Source organism: Fukomys damarensis, unplaced genomic scaffold, assembly GCF_012274545.1.
Source record: "Fukomys damarensis isolate Sample0158 unplaced genomic scaffold, DMR_v1.0_HiC HiC_scaffold_23, whole genome shotgun sequence".
Taxonomy (NCBI): Eukaryota; Metazoa; Chordata; class Mammalia; order Rodentia; family Bathyergidae; genus Fukomys; species Fukomys damarensis.
In genome coordinates, this window is record NW_022900935.1 from 44,935,296 (window position 1) to 44,940,651 (window position 5,356).

A 5,356-nucleotide genomic window follows, 5' to 3' on the forward strand; every position below is an offset into this window, starting at 1 on the left:
AGGGGGCGGCACGGGGCGGTCCTGCCGATGCCCCGCCCACATCGATGCCCCGCCCCTCCCTGCCCCGTCACTGCAAGCCTCGACCACACCCCTCCTTTCCCAGCGCAGAGCATGCAGGCGACCCCAGCCCTCTGACCTCGCCGCTGGGCACAGGTCCTCATCGGGCACCAGCCGCGCACAGCGAGACAGGTGGGGGCGGTGGAATCCAGCCCCAGCTTGCTGGTCTGGCAGCCCGGCCAGGACACACACACACACACACACACACACACACACACACACACACGCTCCTGACCTGCAGGGCAGCCCTCTACACCAGGGACCCTGGACCAGGTGGAAAGAGGGAAAGGAGGCTCCAGGGGCCACCGGCCCGGCCCTTCATGCTGTCCCCAACCCAGGCCCCCAGGTGGCTACTGAATGATGAAATCCCCTCCAAGCCAGAAGGGCAAAGAAAGCAGAGGCCTCCCTCATCTTCTGTTCATTCTTTTGAACATGAGGTTTTTCAGTTTTCTTTAAAAACCCCTTTGTTTGGCCTCCTCTGTCTCTCCCACAGCAAACTTCCTGTGAAAACATTTAAATGGGAGCAAGCTGTCCCCAGGGGCTAGATGACCGGCCACTGGCCAGCACAAGGAACCGAGGGATGCAGACTGTGTGTTCTGGGGAACACACGTGGGGCCCAGCAGGAGGAGTGGCATGGATGGAGCCCCCAGCCAGGCCCTGAGGAAGCTGGCCAGGTGGCAGCCTGTGCCCCTCCACCTCCTCTAGGCCCCCCAGTAAGGGTGGGTGCTTTGGATTCAGAGCACTGGCATCTCTCTGTCCCCATGGCTGCAGTCTGTGCTCCCCAGAATTCACCGTCCTTAGCATAGTAGTCTGTTCCCATGTGTCCCTTCCTCTTAGTGGGCAGCGGCAGTGTTACAGCTGTCTAGATGTTCCCCCAAAGCCTCATGCGGTGATAGGGGGCACTCTTCAGAGGTGACTGGGTCTAGAGTGTGTGAGGCTGGAATTGATTCACGGTGCAGTGCTGGGCCGAGGGAACTAGGATTAAGGGTGTGAGTGCTGCCCCCGCTAAGTAGCCTGGATAAGACAGAAGGGACAGGAAGACTCAGTTAAGGGCCCTTGCTTGTTCTGCTGCCTCTGCCCTCCATGAACTCCTGCCCCTCTGCCATGTGCCACCCTACCTTGGAGCCAGCCAATTATGGGCTGAAGCCTCTACAAATTGCGAACCAAATCAACCTTTCCTCCTGTAACTTGTGGGTGTCCGGTATTTTGTCTCAGCAATGAGAAAAGTAACTGAGACAATCAGTTTAGGAGCTAATCCATGATCAGATCCAGAGCCTGGAGAATGTTATAAGCAGAGCACCTGTCTGCCTGCCCCCTCCACGTCCCACAGGCTGTGGCGCGTAGCAGGTGCTTACTGTGGGAAGACCCGCGGGCTCAGCTCCCAAATGCCACCACAGGCACTGTGACCAGCCTCTCCTTCATGCTTTGGGCTGGGCCAGCATGCAGGTCTTTTGGCCCTGAGCCTGGGTTGGTGTAGTTAGGCTCCGGCTGGCCCTGCTGCTCCCATCAGACCCTGGGCTGGCAGTCTCAAAGAGGCTGTCCACCTTGGCCCATCTGACCCAGGTCCTTCAGGTGGACCCAAGTCTCTGTTACCTGGGGCCCAGCATTCACGGAACTGTGCTGTGGAGTAGGATGGCTCCTGGGTTGGACAAACACTGAGCCACGATCTGAGTCCTGGAGGAGAATGGGCTTCGAAATCACACAGAGGAAGTAGATAAAGAAATCACCTGCAGACCCACCTGCCTCGCCATCCCCTGTCCACCAAGCCCTCTCCTGCCTGTGGTGTGTAGAGCCCTCGGGCAGTGTTTGCTTTCTCTGCAGTCTGCACATTACTTTTCAGCTCTGTATTGTCCTTCATTGGTGTTCAAGTTTGGAGGTCAAGAGAGGGAGTTTGCAGCCGGGCATGGTGGTGCACACCTGTAATCCCAGCACTCAGGAGTTTGAGGCAGGAGGATCGCTGTGAGTTCAAGACCAGCCTGGGCTACATAGTGAGTTCCAGGTCAATCTCAACTACATAGTGAGACCTGTCTCAAAAAAACAAAAACAAAAACAAAAAGTGGGAGTTTTCATCATGATTCATTCTTTAAGGTTTGGTTTTGGGTTTTTGTTTTTTTGTTTTTGTTTTTTTTTTTTTGAAACAGGGTCTCACTGTGTCATTCAGGCTGGCCTTGAACTCACTATGTAACTCAGGCTGACCTCCAACTCATGGTGATCTTCCTGCCTCAGCCTCCTGAGTGCTGGAATTACAGGTGTGCATCACCACACCCAGCTTTTAAAATTTTTATTATTTTAATTTTGGTACAGAGACTTGAACTGAGGGCCTCATATTTGCCAAGCAGGCACTGCACCACTGAGCTACATCCCCAGACCCCTTCTTTAAGGTTTTTGAGAACAGTGGCCAGGCCATTTCCCCATCCTCATCTCCAGCTCTGTCCAGGGAAGCTCGCACCATCTTGGAACCGGGAAGGCAAGCAGGGAACGATTTCTGCCAGGGCCAGGACCACAGCTCTCTCTCTGCTTGGCCTGTGCTGGGCTGCACCAGGTCCATGAGGTGGAGGTGCCCACTGCGCCTTCCTGATGAAAATTTGGCAATATCCTGGCAGTAAGAGGCCCGGCTGCCGCCCCGCTCTACTCCCACTGGCCCTGCAACCTTGGGGAGTCACTTTTCCTGCCCTCATTTTCTTTATGTTCACAGTGAAGGGCTGAGAGTAGGGAGCTGTTTGCTGGAGATCAGAAGCAACATGAAAACTGTTTAACAGAGCCCAGGATCTGGGCATGGCGGTGCACACCTGTAATCCCAGCCCCTGGGAGGCTGAGGCAGGATCATAGGTTTGAGCCCAGCCTGGGCAATTTAGCAACTTAGGGAGACTCAGCACTGGTGATGTAGCTCAGTGTGAAAGCTCTGGGCTTCAGTCTCAAATTCAGAGAGAGAGAGATCAACCCTGCATTGCACAATGACATAGTCCTTGAGAGGGTTAAGACGGAAGGGTGCAAAGTTCAACGACAGCCTGGACAACTTAGCAAGGCCTTGGATCAAAATGAAAAATAAAGGGGATGCCGGGCATGGTGGCGCATACCTGTAATCCCAGCACTCAGGAGGCTGAGGCAGGAGGATCGCTGTGAGTTCAAGACCAACCTGGGCTACACAGTGAGTTCCAGGGCAGTCTGAACTACATAGTGAGACCCTGTCTCAAAAAAACCAAAAAAAAAAAAAGAAAAAGAAAGGGGGATGGGAGGTAGTAGTGCCCTGGGCTCATTCCCCAGTACCATGTGCATACACACACACACACACACACACACTCACTCCACTCCTGTCATTAAGCTCAGCAGGCAAACTTGCAGTGCTGGCTGCCTCCTGCTCTGGAAAATGCTTTGCTTAGTGTTTCTCTGTGTTCGCTGTTACCCTGGGAGGCAGAACCCTATGCCAGCCTCTATGTTCGACTGGAGAAACAGGGTCCCACCCCAAGGCTGTGTCAAAGGCAGGAGTCCCGCCCACCTCACAGACAGCAAGTGGACCCTCCTTGCCTGGGCATCAGCAGGGGTGCAGAGCAGGGCTCTGCAACCAGGCCACAGAAAGGGCAGAGGGAAGGAAGTCAGGGCTGCAGCCTGACATTCGGTCCCCACAGTTTACTCTCCCAGATCCCTTGTCACATCTGCAGCCTCTTCTCCCTCAGAGCCAGTGTGGAGCGATCTCTTTGCTGTCTCCCCAGCTCCAGGCGGGGGGGCATACGCTCTGCCCAGCTGGCATGGGCAGGACGCGCTTGCTCTTGGCCATAGCTCCATCCTCAACCCGGGAGCTGCCACTCCAAGGGCACAAGGCTGGAAGTGGCTCCAGGAAAGCTACAGGCACAGTCTGCGGGTGGCAGGGAGGCGGGTGGCCTCAGCCTGGCACCTTTTCCTCCCGCAGAGCACTTTGCTGGACACTCACGCGCAGGGCCGGCTGAAAGCCGCACAGCTGAGAGCAGAAGTCACGCAGCCCAAGGAAACAGCACCAGCTAAATTTAACATCCCTGCCTGTGGCACTCACGAGGTGGCTTTGTTATTTTCCTGGGAAAATGCATCAAATCAAGAAAATGGCAATGATACAGAGAAGGGCTTTGTGGAGCTGGGGTGCAATTATTAATCCTGTGATTTTCCGGTGGAGCCCATTCATCAGATAGCAGAGCAACTTGGCAGAAAGAATCAAATGCAAAGTCCTGGGAGCAGCCCGAGCTTGCCGTCTACTTTTATTTTGTTTAGTTTATTCTTTGCAGCAGGGATATGACCCCAGTCCTTGCACACGGCAGGTCAACACCTGGCCCAGCATCTCCTTGGGCCAGGGTGCTGGCCATGATCACTCAAGTCCGGGAGCCAATAAACAAGCAGACCTGGGTCCTTAGAGCATTTTCTGCACTAGAGTCAGAGAGATACCTGAGAACAATTACTCTTGTTTAATGTGAAGTCAGAATTCTATTCTCTCATTTTGTGTTTTTAAAATGGCACTTTGAATTCTTCCAAGTGACAGGAAACATTAAACACAAACTAACGTTTCTAACAAAAGGGCTGCCAGTCAGTGAGAAAGACATTGTGGGTCCGACAGAGCCGGGCTGCACTGTTAACGTAAACGTCAAACGCACTGTGGAGAGCCAGCTCCAGCTCGGGGCCAGCGGCCTGTGATGTTGGAGAAATAAAGGCAGCATTTCCACTTGTGACCCTAGAACATACTCCTTAACATCCTACCCAGACATGGACGGACTCAGGGTCAGGATGAGGGTTGGGGGCACCCCAGCCAGGGTGGTCAGTGGAGAAGGGACACAGGTAACACTCGATAGCTGAGACTCCACTAAGATCCCACCCTTCTGGAGAAAAAGCCACCACCAAGACCCAGGCAGTGTTCCAAGAGGAAAGACAGTGCAAAGGCGCTGGGGCCTGAGTCCATTGCAAGTCCAAGTGGGATCTGAGCCATCCCAGGACAGAGCAGGGCTGGCAGGGTGGGGTCAGGCAAAATCTACTGGGTCATGGCCTGAATTTTACACTGTTTTTTCAGATTTATGAGATAAAATCTACCTATAATAAAATCCCTAACTTTAGGTATGTGTGCAGTTTTTGCTTTTGTTTTTTTGTACCATGGATCAAACTCGGGACCTTAGGCTTGCCAGGTGGGTGGCAGAATCACTGAGCTAAATAAATCCCCGGCTCTGTGTTCAGTTTTGAGAGGGCAGGCAGGGCTGCAGAACCATCACAGAGCTGAGGTGCATGCCCTCCTCGGTGTCTTTCCCAGCCCTAGCCCAAGGGGCTGTGCCACCTACCGTAGCCGCCA

The 5,356-nt window shown here is 54.0% G+C and overlaps 1 protein-coding gene across 1 annotated transcript in view; it reads right to left on the reverse strand.

The window, feature by feature from the left end:
• Positions 1–195, reverse strand: part of Gabrd (gamma-aminobutyric acid type A receptor subunit delta) — an 8,126-nt gene extending 7,931 nt beyond the window's left edge. The window contains exon 1 of the mRNA XM_033767620.1: positions 137–195. The gene's annotated coding sequence lies outside the window, so the exon portion shown is untranslated. The remainder of the gene's footprint in view (positions 1–136) is intronic.
• Positions 196–5,356: the final 5,161 nt, after the last annotated feature.